The 15,658-nt window shown below is 40.7% G+C and overlaps 1 protein-coding gene across 4 annotated transcripts in view; it reads right to left on the reverse strand.

The window, feature by feature from the left end:
• The window catches only part of EPHB6 (EPH receptor B6), a 94,137-nt gene extending 79,415 nt beyond the window's left edge, over positions 1 to 14,722 (reverse strand). For 3 of the 4 annotated variants that reach the window (XM_067005134.1, XM_048054943.2, XM_067005121.1), the window contains exon 1: positions 14,312 to 14,722. The gene's annotated coding sequence lies outside the window, so the exon portion shown is untranslated. The remainder of the gene's footprint in view (positions 1 to 14,311) is intronic. The other variant, XM_067005115.1, reaches the window with a different exon arrangement.
• Between the last annotated feature and the right edge of the window lie 936 nt (positions 14,723 to 15,658).

A 15,658-nucleotide genomic window follows, 5' to 3' on the forward strand; every position in this document is an offset into this window, starting at 1 on the left:
TACTCTTTCTTACAGAAAGAAGCATATAGCAGCATTCTCCAGGTAAAGGTCTGAAGACTATTGCTTGAGACAAGAAGGGATCTGGGGGTGCTAATCAACAGGAGGTTCAACACAAGCCAGCAGTGTGCCCTGGCAGCCAAGAGGGCAAAACATTTTGTGGTGCCTTTAACATAGCACAGCCAGCCAATCTACAACAGGCATCTGCTTTATTTAGTGCTGGTGCATCCTCACCTAGAATATTGCATGCAGTTCTGAGCTCCACAATACAAAAAGGATATTAAGATACTTGAAAGCATCCAGAAGAGGTTAACAAAGCAGGTAAAAGGATTGGAAAGCATGTCCTGTGAGGAGAAGCTGAGGGCACTTGAGTTGTCTAGTTTGGATTAAAGGAGGCTAAGAGGTGACCCTGTTGCTCTCTACAACTGCCTGAGCCGGGGAAGTAGAGAGGGAGGTGCCAATCTCTTCTCCTTGGCAACCAATAATAGGGCATGCAAGAATGACACAAAGCTGAGCCAGGGAGGTTCAGACTGGATATTAGGAAAAAATTCTTTACCATAAAGGTGGTCAAATACTGGAAAAGGCTTCTTAGCGAGTTGTTGATGCCCCATGGATGTCAGTGTTCAAGAAGCATTAAGATAACACCTTCAATAACAATCTTTAACTTTTGGTTAGCCCTGAAGCTGTCAGGCAGTTATATTAGATGATCTTTGTAGGTCCTGTCCAACTGAACTATTCTATTCTACTCCGTTTCTTGGAATTTCTGAAAATCATAAAGCATTTGAAGAGTATAACAGCTCCTGAGGATCCAAATGTCTTTTAATGATTCAGCCCTATAAAACACTGAAGATTTCAAGCAGTAAAAAAAGACCAACTATATATTGCCCATCCTGTACCTAAATGGTGCCAAGCGTGAAGTATTTCATGCAGCCAGTATCCCTGCAGCACCTTCTTTATGAAGATAAAGGATTCCCACAAAGTTCTAGCACTGTCAGTGAAGACACCTGAACAGCCACAAGGCACTAGTGTTGCTGAACGGGCTAGCATTGATTACAAATTCTCTTCCATCATTGCATGTTTTTCCCAGAAGGGAAGTGGATTTGTGTAGTCACTTATCCTGCAGTACTCCAGTGACATATGTCTTGAGTCTTGACGACGTGGTCATGCAAATGGCCCATCTAGGAGGGATTTCCTCAGAAAAGACTGTTTTTTCTCCTGGGTTTATCTGACCCTCTGAGACTTATGAAGAACAGTAACAACTAGAGATACTGTACTGTTTCACCGCTGGCCACAGGTTCTACTGAATCTAAGCTTTGAAGAAAAATCCTCACTTTCTAGTCCTTTTGATTAAACCCATAAATCACAGACCTTCACTGAAGGATAGCCCAGCTCAGTAGGTGGACAACTTGTAACCACAGATCAGTAAACAGTACACAGTGCCACTCTAACAGTCAACACCTACAAAACCTGCATAAAAATAGCAGTTAAATACACACCTGAACCATGCTTCTATCTGGGTTCTACAGGATGAATTTGGACATGCCTTTAGTATTAAGAAAAAAGCAAGATTGTTCAAGCATTTCAAAAGCCCTCTAAAGAAGAGACGAGGGCCTGATAGGTTCTTCCTCTCCAGAAATGGAATGTATCTGTTTCTTCGAGCTCTTCATTTCACACAAAGTAAAAGACCAAAACAGAGGCAGCAGGGAGAACTGCCGGTCCTATAGTCCCCAATTACTACAGGGGACCTAAGGGTCAGTTTCATTATTCCATTTTATGAAAGCTGACAGGAGTTTGATCCACTGCTCTGAAGGGGTTATCATCCTGCATTACTTTGCAGAAATCCCACCTCTAATATTGGTCCAAGTACCTTATTCACTGGAGCCAAATGTAAACAATGGGTCTGTCAACACAGTGAAGGAACTGTCCATTCTTAATCTAGAGTTCTTTTCTTGACAGTCTTCCTTACTGGAAGAACACTTATGTTTTCAGATGAGCAGTCAGCAGAATAACTATTCTTCATGATTTACTGCAAACCACGTTTCAGAACACAAGAATGAACACTGAAGCAGATCAACAGTCTATCTAACACAGTTTTCTATGTGCCTCCAGTGGCAGGTAGAGATTTAGAGCCAGCTTGCAAGCTTGGCCTCTCTCTGTTGCATTCAGCTACTACTTCTCCAGCATCCACAAAACTACAGTTGCTAAAGGGTAGACCCCAATCCATTCCTTCTAATATATCTTTATGAATTTATCTAATCCCAATTTTGAAAACTTGCTGATACTCTGTACACACTTCTATGGCAACAGATTTGAAAATATATCTATCCCTTTGCAACAAACTACTTTTATGTATTTTAAATTGATCTACCAATAGGAGCTGAGAACCTAACAATGCAAGATTTTTTTTACTGTTCCCATTCTTCCTAACTGTCCCAAGAGCTTTTCTAGATCATCTTGTTTTGTCCCACTGGAAAAATGCTTCTTCCTTGTTTGTGATTAACTGACTCCTCTAAGCCGGTATCACAGTAGAAATCATTATATAGACATAACTTCCCTCTGCTACACTTTATTCAACAAATGTCCCTCATAATTGTCATACTTCTTCTACATGAAAAGCATCTAGATGCAAAGGAAATGCACCTTCAAAAATTCTTCAGGGTAGAGCAAATACCTTAAAATTTTTGGTAGCAGTCTTTTATCCTTTTGCACATTTTGCACTGTGACTCATAACAGCCTAATATTATCTCTCGGTGAGGAGAGATAAATGAGCACAATCATGGAGAGTCAATAAACTACTGCATCAATTAATGTATAGTACACACACCGATTCATCATGTTTAGGTAGAGGAGAGTACAAGAAGTGGCGTTATCACTTCTTCCCATTCGTGTAAAATGGGAAATCATGATAGTATCATACATCAAGTCAGAGGCCTTTCCCTCCACCCCCACATCTCTCTTACTATAACTGCTTCTTTGACACGGAGATGCCCTTGTGCCTATGGTCATGCACCTCACTAGGTAAAATCTGATCCATCCAGCTCACAATGCTGTTGTGAAAAGCTGTCAATTTTTCACAGCTGTGTTGCCTGTGCAACACCTTGTGCATGAGATAATACTGTTTACCTTTGGTCTTTGACCATTACAGTAACTGCTATTCATAAAAATCTTTCTACATCTCAAACAGCAAATGAATAGGGGTACAGCAACACATCATTCATCACCCAGGGTTTTAGTATTTTGAAATTAAATGTGATTTTCTACAAAAGTCATCACTGGTGCACATATAGCAGCACAGAGATGTTTAATTCAATTTATAAATCATGTCAATAGTTCTTATATATCATTTTATCCTCTATTACTTTTTGAGATTATTTTGATGACACCAAAGTACTTTTAAAATATCTGAGAGGAGAATGGAATTTGTTACAGACCCTTGTGGGGTTTTAATCATACATGCAATTTATTAATTTACTTTGGAGATAACCGTTCTAGGTGTTAATGTATAACTAATCTTGAAATTCTTTCTCAACAATGTATACAATGAAATATTTTCTGTAGCTGGTCTGATCACGCCTATAAAACCAGCTAAAAGGTTTCACCTCGATCTGCAATGGAATGGGGCTGTGTCTATGTCTTTTGGGATTCTATAGTTTACAACAAAAATCCAAAGGTTGATTTTGAACGCTATCCAAAGACAGCAATTTAATTCCTTGTTTACCATTGAAATATCAGTAGTCTTGAAGCTGAATTTCCGTGCTCTGACAATACATTTCCTAGGGAGATCCAATCCAAGAACTTTCATAGCCCTTAAAGTAAACGGATTTTTTTTTTTATTAAGCCCTTGAGGCTTGGATTCACCCCATCAAATTGGATGCACGAATTACGAGCATCATTCCTCAAACAATATCTAGAGTAAGCGGACTGACCTCAAAGATCTTTATTAGATATCTAATATGTCCACTAAATAAAAAGGGAGCTATGCATAGCTCAACTCTCCCCAGCAAGTTATCTGGGGAGTTATCTGTGAAGTCTTGCAACCTGTCCTGTACACAGAATAGACGTATTACATATTTCTTTAGCTAACCACAGTGCTTTCCTTCAAATCTCTCTTCTCTGCTTACCTGGCTAGGTATATGCATCACAGCTTTGCTTGTCACCCTTCTTTTTCTTCCTGACCAAAATTCATTCACCTCTGCCCTGTCTTTCCCCAAATTCTCACAATGCCTCCCCATTATGTTTCTACCATGCTTTACAAGATGGACACTGACCTCTTGATATTACTGCAATTTTAAAAAATAGTAATAAGATTTCCCTAATTAAAGATACAAAAGCAGCTCCTTTCTTTGCTTACTAGGTACTTGAATTATATGCATGTTAAATACCACAAAATGTATTTTAAAGCTCCTGAATGAAATCTCTTACCACCTCACAGGATCTGACTTGACGATTTTGGAGTGATTCATGAGTGCCTCGTGCCATTCATGGGCACTGGTAATCATACTCAAGTTTCTAACACTAACACCTGGAAGCAAAGCTCCAGCTTTGGTCTTTTAAACACATTACAGAGTGAAAATTAAGAAACATTTTCTTGTACACATTATCCATCACTTACTTGTCTGATACAAACTTTCCTAAAAATAACAGGAATTGCAAAAGCATAGAGGTTATTCCATTTAATTTTTACTTAGTAAATAGAGGAGACTGTAGAAAGAAGAGAGATAACAGCTGAATAAATAAATATAATTTTGCTCTGCTCATCTCAAATTTTACCCTGTTTTTCTGGAAACTTCTTGCAATACAACTACGCACAGAGCCTTGCAATACACTTCTATCTATGTGGAAATAAACATGATTTTTTTTTTTTTCAATTTCAGGTGTGATTTACCTTTTATAGGTATAACTTAATCTGTATAAAAGCAGGATGATTTTCAGCTTTTAAAGAATAGAATTAAACCTTTCTTAAGCACTGTGTAAAAGGTTGTATTTCCAAGATCTTAAACAAAGCATTTTATGTTTAAGGGATTTGACTTAAGTAACCCTGAGGGTGGCCATATGTACTGGCTCTGGCTGGGATGGAGTTAACTTTCCCTGCAGTGGCCCACATATATTGCAGTGCTCTGCACTTGTAGCTAGAACAGCACTGGTATCACACTAGTGTTTTGTCCATTGCTGAGCAATACTGGCACAGCATAAAGACTCCCTCCAACCCACCTCCGAGAGCCAGCAGGCTGGCAGTGGGCAAGAGGTGGTAAGGGGACATCTCCAGGGCAGTTGACCTAAACTGACCAAAGGGATATTCCGTACCATATGATGTCACACTCAGCAATAAAAGGTGGGAAATGAGAAGGAGAGAGGGTGCTTTCATTATGAAGATGTCTGTCCTCCCTAACAACGGCTACGTATATTGAGGCCCTGCTTCCTAGGATGTATCCAAACATCATTTGTTGATGGGAAGTAGAGAATGTATCTTCTTCCTCTCTCTGTGCTTCCGCACAGCTTTTTTTTTTTCCTCTTCCTTTTTTTTTTTTTTTCCAACATACTTTCTTCTTCCCCTCTTCTGAGGAGGACAGGTAGTAAGAGAGCGGTTGCGGTGGAGTTTAGCTGTTCAGACAGGTAATACCACACCACATCATCAACTTCTAGATGAAAAGATCCTATGGTAGTTAAAATTATTTGAAAATTGAAATTTCCTTCTTGTGTAATACTGGCACCAAGTTTATTTAAATACCTGAAGTTTCACAGTAATTTTAGGGTAGTGACACCTACAGTTTATAAGGACTAGTTTGAAAAAATCATGGAAAATGATGCATACTATTTTGTCATTGGAAAAAAAAAGGGAAAAACATTTTTCACAAGCAATATTCAAGCAAAGGATGTCTGACATAAAGAGTATGTCCCTAAAATCACTTTCTCATCTTTTAAGCAGTGCTGATCTTGCTTCTTTTGCACCTTAAATTAATGTGATTGTTAATGGATGGAAAAATATAATCAAGGTGCCAAGCACAGTGTTAGTAATGGTAAGACAAGCAATAGCATAAATCAGGCAAATAACCTTGACATTTGCTTCCCAAGTCTGGGAGATCATCTGCAAATCTGCATGGACAAACTAGGCACAGAGCTGCAGAAGGGCCTTAAGGGCACTGTCAGGATGCTGTAAAAGAAATCAAGGCCCTGAAAGGTTGGGTGGGGGAAAAATGGTGGTCTTATAAAAGTAAGATATGGACAATGGAAGCTTACAAGCCTAAGAAAATGAATATTTTATACTAATGTTCTCTTCCATTTTAATTTAAGAGTATTTCCAACCATGTAAGGCTACACATGAACCAAGATCTATGTATAAACACTTAAAACATTGCAATGGGGAGGGAGAAAAAAAAAGAGAGAATATCTTTCTTTTTAAGAAAACTTCTAACTTTAACTTTTTAACTGTTAAACTGTTTAATTCTTTTTAACTGTTATTTGTGGACAAAAGTTTGCAAAGCCCTTTAGTAAGGATTAAGGTTTTTTTTTTATCTGCAGTAAAGACTTTTTAAAAATATATTTACTGTCTTCATCTCTGATTTTGCTTTTGACTTTATTAGGGTTTTAAAGCAAGGAGAATTTGGCATAAGCAGAAAATGCGTGCTATTCATATTCACAGTATTCAAATGTATGTTGTTCATTAGGAGACAGCAGCAGCACTGACAGCTGGTAAAATAAAAAAAAAATAATTTAAAAAAAAACAGTCTTCTATGGGAATTCCTTCCATTTGAAATTGCCTTTCATTCCATGAGAGAAACTGACATTTCAAAATTGACTGCAGAAAGAACTAATAATATTAAAACATCCTCATTTAAGTGCTGCTCTCTTTATCAACCTAAAAAAACCTCTCCTTTCTTGCTCAAAGGATGCAATTTTGGGTTTTCAGATAACATGTTTAATGATTTAAACGTTGATTATAACTATTTTTTCCATTTTAATCAGCCTTGTTCTGTCATATAGCTTGGCTCTCGAAGTGTTGACTGCAAGCATTTTCAGATAGAGAGGCTACTTTTACTTTTAAAAACTATTTAATTATTAGCACTATTTATCACTGGTTTTATTCATCTTAAGAAAAGCAAGCACACAATGGTTCTCTGCAAAACACAAGACAACAGAAGCACTGAAGCATAATCACATCACTCAACTTTTTTTTGTTGCCCTGATCTTGCCATCCAAACCTTAGTCCCCAGCCCCACTCCATGCAATTGTTTACCAGCTAGCTTCCATCCAGTTATACCCCATATCTCCTATTGCAAAGATCAGTTTTCTAGTTCTAGGATATGGAACTGGGGACTAAAAATTATCTTCAGTCATGCTGATTCACTTGAATGTTGCTGACTGCACCAACAGGTTGTACAATATACAGGCTTTAATTGCAACATGTCAATTAGAGTGTTGGATGTGGAAAACATATGCACAAAACTATGGGGGAGAAGGAAAACAGCTCAAATAAGAGTCAGTTCCACGATGCATCTTCCATGCTTATTTGACCACCATTTGTCAAGATAGGAATTTGGTCTATTCCACCATTAGTATGAGCCTCACACTCCCATCAGGCAGTAAAGCACTACAAAATAATGCTATACTGCACTGATCACACTCAACACTACTGTACACGAAAACTAACTTTAATCTATGTCTAACCATTTTTGGATTAGGTGTATGGCACTCTGCAGTAACATGCAAACAGAGATCTATCTTGGTAGCAATCCCCCAAGGAAATGTAAGAGCACAGAGCCAGGGATTGTGAAAACTAGAACTTATTCTGGGAATAAGAAAATTGCTGATTTCTCCAGTTTTTCCTCTCTCCAGTTCCAGCTTCTAAATCCAGAATCTTCAGACTTAGTCCCCTTCTCTCATGGTATGTTGGTCTTACTACTAAAGTGACTGATACCAGCAGCAAGAACAGAGAATATAACAGTCCCATTCGACTTCAAAAACATCTTATTTTTATACTATTTTTAAAAATCTTTATCAATTATATGTAGATATTTATTTAGAGGACAACAGTAATGATTTATGCAAGTTCAGAGCTCACACTAGGCCCCTACTTTGATTTTGTCAATCTGGTTACCCAAACTTGGCTCTTGTTTAGGAGACAGCTGAGGCAGTGAGGCAGAAGGCTTAGTTCAGAGAGCAGTGAGGCAGAAACAGCAGCTTGAAGAGATCTAGGTTGTAAAGAAGAGAGAGATGACCTGGAAGGGAATGACTGGGTGGAATGATTAGATGAGCTGAATGCAGCATTCCAGGGAGCCCATGTGCAGCGAAGGCAGGTTAGAAAGCCCCACCAAAAACATGAACTTGCCACTGCCACAGCCTGAAGAGCAACCAAGTCCATTGCCAGGTCCTTCCCTCATCTTCCTCCATCCTGCATTTCCAGCTCATTGTTTCCATACTTAGGAAATGGGAACATTACGTGCCACTAATACTTAACAAAAATAGAAAAGTCTTAAGAGGAAAAGGGAAGGCCAAGTGGATTATGGTAGAAAGATATTTCAGACTCATAAGATTTCTCTCTAATTACATTTGTACTATTTTTAGTGCCAGAGATGAAAGCAATAACATATAAGCCTCAGAGCGCATCCTGCCTCCTCTGTGTCTTAAATGCTTACTTATATTTCACTGTGGATGTTGGGGCTCGTTATTCTTATTACCAACCATGTTCAATAACAAAACCAAAGGACAACACCCGAAGTGAAACAAGGACAATGCACCACTTCCTTTCCTTGGATACTGGTCTCAACTGTAACACAGCAGATCCAAGACACATTTTCTGACATGAAGGTTGTCTCCCTCCCCAGTTGCCAGAGAGAGTATAATAACAAGAGCTAAATAGGTAGTTAGTCACTATTTTGGTTCCCTGAGTTGCAGGAACCTTCAGCTGTCTGAGACTATCCAGAGCCACTTCTAATTAAGGATGGGTAAATTTATCCATGAGGAACATGCAATTTTTAACATGATTCTTCTAGTCAACATTAGGATGACTTTTGACTGAAACAAGGAACACAAGTCATGTATCATTCCTATTATGTTATTTCACCAAATGTATTTCTAGTACACAGCCCAGGGCCCTGAGCAAACAGGTGCTATAGTAAAGCACCGAAAGAAAACTAATTACTCCTCAGCATCTGACTCCCAGATCTGTGTGTCACAGAAGAACACAACACCAAGATGCATGCAAACTACAGAAAACTCCCTCTGTCAAGTCTCTGTTTATCTGCTAGATCTGAACGGACCACTGACTTATACTCAGGTCAGCAGAATTTGTTGTCAAATCATGTTGTAGTACCGAGTCTCTGCCAATTCCCAACGCAGAAGTATGCTTAGAGAAGGATATGAGGAGAAGGCCACTGGGATGCTCTCTGTGCTAGTAATTAAATGATCATTCCTCAAGAGAATTATTCCAGTCCTGATATTACAGTGATGGCAGTGATAACTGCTGGTGTGACTGCCCCTTTATAAACACCACATACTTCAAATGGGATTAGCAAAGTCACTGAAAAGTGAAAATGCATTCCCATTGCTACTGGCACCAGCTCAAAGCCTACTGACATTAGAAAGGGAAGGAACTGTCTCAGAGAAAATTGCAAGCAAGTATCCCAGTCCAGGTGTGTTTCCATCAGCAGTTCTTCCTGGTTCAAAGCCAGGAAGGAATAAGTCCAAATATTTTCCCTGGTGCAGAAGGTATTTTTGATCCTGCTTACTGGGATCAAATTGAGCCAAGCTGTGTGTAAAGCAACATTTGGAAGTTCAATTTTTATAAATAGTCCAAACCTTGAATTTCCAAACTGAAGTTATTCAAACCCTATCCAGAGGTCTCCACAGCAAGATCTCTCTTGTGATGTTTCATACCCTTCTTAAAGAATTGTTAGGAAGACAAAATAGTTCTGCCAAGGAACCCTAGTTCCATGTGTAGACATCCTCAGGATCTGCGGAAACCTGTTGTAAGCATGATGCTAAGAGCCCCCACACAGGCGTCTGCATACCACACAGTGCCTCTGAAGTGGTCAGCTGGGCCAAATACATTCACATCATGTGTGTGTTTTATATTAAGTGGGAGAGAGATTAGGTCATTTAAGGAAGTTCTGAAAGCTTTATAGAACTTGGTGGAATATCATTGTGCCCCATTTTACCTTTCAAAATCAAAAGCTTGCTAAAACAGAAATAAATTAGACAGAGCTAGTAGTACTCAGTCTCTACCTTCTAGGGTTTAATTATATGATTTAGACACACAGAATATTTTCCGGAGACATGGCACAGAGAAAAGCTGCATTTGGAAACTCCAGATTCAGCAGAGGATTCATTTACATGGCAAGCCTAGAGGGGGAAAAAAAAAAAAGTCTGTCTGAAAATGAAGTCATGGATGTTTCAATCCACAGGTCTGGACAGGACAGAATTTCCATCCTGAGGTGAACCAAGACCTTAAGGATCTAGCCTTCACATGACTAGTTTTCAGACTGGATAGGCTGTGTTCTGACACTATCCAGCATCTTGTCTAGTCCCAGAAAAGCACTTTTATTCTCCTCTTTAACTGTTGTTGTGTGCATGTATGTGAACACAGCCGCATGTGTGCACATGTGCATGTGAAACATTTGAATACAAATTTCCTTGACAAACAAGCCCTGAGTAGCAGAATGCAGAGGGGCTTCTGGAAACACAGCAAACTGAAAACAGTGACTAGACAAGATTGATTTCCAAAGTTGCCTCTTATCTCAGAAGTGATCTCTAGAACAACCAGATATCACCTCCCTGACAGGAACATCAGCCTGCTCCAAGGTGTCCTTTTTTTAAGAGAAAAGATAGCATTTTCCATAAAAATAATGTGTCAGTACTTCCACAAAATATACACTTAAATATAAACAGTAAAAATATAAAAACAGCATACTTATCAATAACACACACAAAATTCTGCTCCTGATGGCAGAGGAATATTTCTTGAAAGCAAAATATATGCTTCTGAGAAGAAAATGCTAGTGTAGTTCTTCTCTTTGTTAAATATGAAACTCCTTGTTTAAATCGAATGTAATAAGAATGATGATATAAAATGGCATCTTCTTACTCAGCAGATTTACACCTCACATGTCAGAGCACAGTGGCTGACATGAGAAGTTAGGGAGTTTTTATCCTTTTAGGGGTCTGCATGCCTAGTACAATTGTCAACAGAGAGATAGTTTTCTGCTATACAACAACTACAGAATAACACGCTAAATCTCCACAAGTTATACTTGTATACATCCCCTGAAGTCCACGACATTGCCTGATTGCCATAGAGAGCAAATATGGAAGAAGAGGGATGTCTGGCACAAATCTCAATAGACAGATGCTTAATGATAAAGTTGCAAAAACACGGAAACTTGCTGAATTTCTTAGTAGCTGGAATTAGTAGCCGAGTTAGTAGCAGGAAAAAGTATCTTAGCTGTATTGCTGTAAGATGATATACAGCTTTCTTACAAAACAGAGATTTTTCTTTTTTAGACAGTAAGACACAGTAGTAACATAATATTAAAGTAGGTTTAAGAAAAAAAAAAAAAGACAAAATTATAGCAGGATCATCAGTTTTCTCCTAAAGCTTTAACCATCTTTTCTCTTCATACAAAAGAGTCTTTTGGCTTTTTGGAAAAAAAAAAAAATCATTGTATGTTTATGAAAGAAAGCACTCTATCTGATATATTCTTCACAAACACTCTCCCACAATAGCACCCTTTATGGTGATACTGCCAACCTTTTTGGTTGTTAAACTACATTATATAGGTCTAGCTTGATCATACGTACCAGTTTCTACTTCTTCCATCTTCTATTGCTTGTGTATGCATTAACCATATATAAATATGGCCACAAAAATGAGTAGTAAACTGTGAAACCTTAACAGTGCACTAAATGTACTTTACACTAATTTTCAGGGACTTTTTCCCACAGGAGCTACTAAGGCATAATGCACACGTAACAAGGAAAAGCAGGTTATGGGGGAAGCAGACGTAGATGGGAAGCACTCCTGATGCCAGAGAAAGAGCATGCGCAAGTCTCAACAATGCAGGGGAAGAATGAGTCGGCCACGAAGCAACTCTATATTAATGGTGGTACACAAAATAAGGGTTGAGAAACCATAGTGATCTCTTATATGATTCTCTGCTTATGGCACATGCTGTACTACAGGGGGAAAGGGGAAAAACACCTACACCTGGTCACAAAAAGGACTGTACGCAGTGAATTTGTATAGACACAAAGAAGACAATTCTCAGTCGACTGAGGTATCAGCTCTCTTGTCAAACATAGCCTACAGGAGCAAGGCATACTGGAGAATAAGCAGCTGTCTCCTTGGGAAGACTAGCTGCCTCTCCCCAAAACAGCATTTACATCATGTCAGTGGGTCAGCCTGCAAGTGAAATACAGAAGGTGAAGTCAGTAACAGCCTTGGTCAAAAGAAAAGAGACATTTCTTGCCCAATCCCTTCTAAAAACAGTGTCTATAACCCAAGCTGTTCTTGCCACAGTTAATAGCGTGGAAGAGCTGAGAACCTAAGAACAAAGCAAGAAAACAAGTTTTTCTGCATGATTTCAGTGATTATAGAGGATAAAATCTTACTTCATACAAGCTCCAATGCCCCAAAGCAATGGTCTTTTCTAGTATCAAAACATAAGGCCATACCTACTATTCTGTGTAGCTCAGTGAAGGAATTCAAATAAGGGTGAACTCAGAAGGCATGGTAAAAACATTTACGTATTGGAGGGGCACCAGTGCTTGACAAAGAACTAAGAACTGCATATATACAATTTGGCTAAGAGTAAATACATGCAAAAGGCAGTACAGGAAAGAATCAATCACCTCCAGTTATATGAGGCTTGCAAAATAACCTTAAGTGGCACGAGGAGTTGAATTTAAGGAATGAAGTTCTAAAGGAAAAACAGTAGGTTTTTTTGTTTGTTTGTTTGTTTTTTCTTCAGTATAGAGATCAGGTAACATGTAAGAAAAATGATTATTAGATTGTGGAGTATCTCTTCCTTCACTGTTCAGCTGTACCTATACTTTAAAGCACCTCAGCACTGGAGTGATCTCAAACTGGGAATGAAGAAAGCCCTAAAAACAGTCACTGCAATCCTGTATTAGTAGGTGAAGGCAAGCAGATCAGTTGTGACTAAACAAGAGGTGCTCCCACATCCAGTCTCCATGTTTCTGATTAGGATCTGTGTAGCAAGGAAAAGGGGAACCTCCCTTGCTCATCCCAGCTGAGGCAGCAGATCTGTCTCTGTAACAAATGTGCCTAGTAGCAGCTAATCATTCCCCCCATCTTAACTTTGTTCTTTTCATTTGCCCTCTCACTCTCCTTCCTCATCAGTTGATGAGCTGGTATCATTCCTAAACGAAGGATGCCCCTTGGGAGATTTGCTTCACTATCTTGACTTTATTTATGTAACTTGTGAGGGAGGCAGGTGAAATTCACTCCTCTCTTCAACCAAACAAGTAGGGTAATAGCCAAAGAGACGTCAGACTAAGTGAAATTATCTCAGTGGGCCCACAAAAGGCAAATTTAAAATACCCAACACAGCAACAGTCACATCACAATTTAATATGAGTTGAACGAACTTTTCACCATCTTGAAAAATAGAGCAGCACAGCTTTCCTCTGCCACAAACACTCATACAGCTTTCTGTCCCCTACAGGAGCATTCAACAACCCTATCCACAGAAAAGGCCACAAAGCCTTCCTTATATTGGTCCACCAGAATCAGGAATCTACACCACTATCAATCTACCTTTGCCTCCCTGCTTCAGAGACTTCTAAGGCAAGATTCAATTATAGCTCTTAAAGAAGATGGGGGGGGGGGGGGGGGGGACAACAACAAAAGCACATAGGATCAGACCACACCAACCATGTATGTGTTAAAAGTATCTAATTTTGATACCGATTTCCATGAGAAGAGAAACTGTGACATGATTTCATATAGCTTTTATCTCCTTGCCCGCACATGGCATCTGACGTAAGTGAGCTTGGGGGTCTCTGGACCCTCCCAAGTCCCAGTAATGCAGACTTTCATACAGCAAACACTAGGATATGGAGTGACAAAACAAAACCAACCAACAAACCACCACCAACAACAATGAAAAAACAACACAATTTTTTGGAGTCTTAATCCCATTCCGAAGTAGTACTTCATTTGTCGTCTTTCTTCCCTGCCCCACCCCCACCCCCGATGGCAGAGACCCAATGATATCTTAGAAGATGGCTCTCTTCCTCCGGTCTCTTTGGACAGGCTCACAACATCCTTTCCCGCCAGCCTGCTCGCCCGCCACAATACCTTTTGTAGGACTCCAGCAACACCCCCTTCACTTCCCAGTATTACTCAAGAGGAGGCCTTCCCACCAAAGCTGTGAAGAGCTGTCTCCTGGCATCAGAAAAGTTGGACAAAGGCTGTTTTCACCGTGTAAATTACACCATCTTGGTGGGCCAGCGCTGGGTCATTCCCACTCTGCGCCCACTATCGCTTTGTCCCCCAGCCCAAGGCACAGCCAATAGATGTCTTCAATAAGCCCGACATTTGCGACCAGTCTCAGTTCTTGCACTCCTCTCCTGCCCCTTCTCTGGCAATGTTTTTCTTCTCCCCAGCCGGGTTCCCTCTCCCATAGACGCCTCTCTTCCTCCCGCTTACCAGAATCTCTCTTTCCCTCTCCCTCCCTCTCTCTCCGCCCTTCCCCTCCTCCCTCCACCCTCCCCCCTTTCCCCTTCCCCCTCCCTCTCTGTCTCCCCCTTCCCCCTCCCTTTCTCTCTCCCCTCTGCTCCTCCTTCCTTCCTTGCTTGCTTGCATCCATCCTTCCTTCCTTCCCTCACCTCACCCCCCCCCCATACCCCTCCTCCTCTCTCTGTGCTTTACCCCCTCAACCTCTCTTCCTCTCCAGAGGCCCAGCCTAGCGCAGCACGCGAGACTACATGGGGATGGGGAGCTGCGCGACTGACACCGCACGCTGTGAGGCAGCGGCCACTGCTGTCACCACCCCTCTCTATCACTGCCTCGGCCCACCCCCTCGCCCCCCGCCGGCATAACGGACTGTGCCGCGCAGGCTCCTGTAGCCCAAGCTCACGGCAAGGTGCAGCCACCCCCCCACCGCTGGGCGACACCGGGGTTCCATCCTCGGTTGAAGTCACGGCTGTTCACGCTCCCTCCCGCAGCCCTCTGCCAGTGAGTGCCTTTCAGAGGGAGAGCCTTCGGGTGGGCTTCCCCAGCTGCCCTGTCTTCCTGCGGCAGGGCTTTGCACGGGTATGCCCGAGTAGGACTGCAGTGCCGGTAGGTCTGCTCCTGCTGCCTTACGTGGCAGCCAGCTTCATGCTAGAAGTTAAGAGTTGCAGCAATACAGGACTAAGAGCACGAATTAGTGATTCTTGGCTGGTCTCTCGTTGAAGTTCATGTTGCTGTACAGCATCTGCTATTGTTCTGTGGAACTCTAGCTTCAAACTAGCATGGACTTGCATGCTTGTACTCTACTTCCAAATGTTGAAGATAAAATGTCAAAGTGGCTGTGTGCTTTCTTAATTCTAGGTACTAACAGACCACCATTCTGCTTTAATTCCCAACAGCTTTAATTCCCAACAGTGGCCTAAATAATCCAAGGGGGGGGGGGGGGGGGGGGGGGGTTGGATCTTCAGTAAA

The sequence above is a fragment of the Anser cygnoides genome, chromosome 1 (genome assembly GCF_040182565.1).
Source record: "Anser cygnoides isolate HZ-2024a breed goose chromosome 1, Taihu_goose_T2T_genome, whole genome shotgun sequence".
NCBI lineage: Eukaryota > Metazoa > Chordata > Aves > Anseriformes > Anatidae > Anser > Anser cygnoides.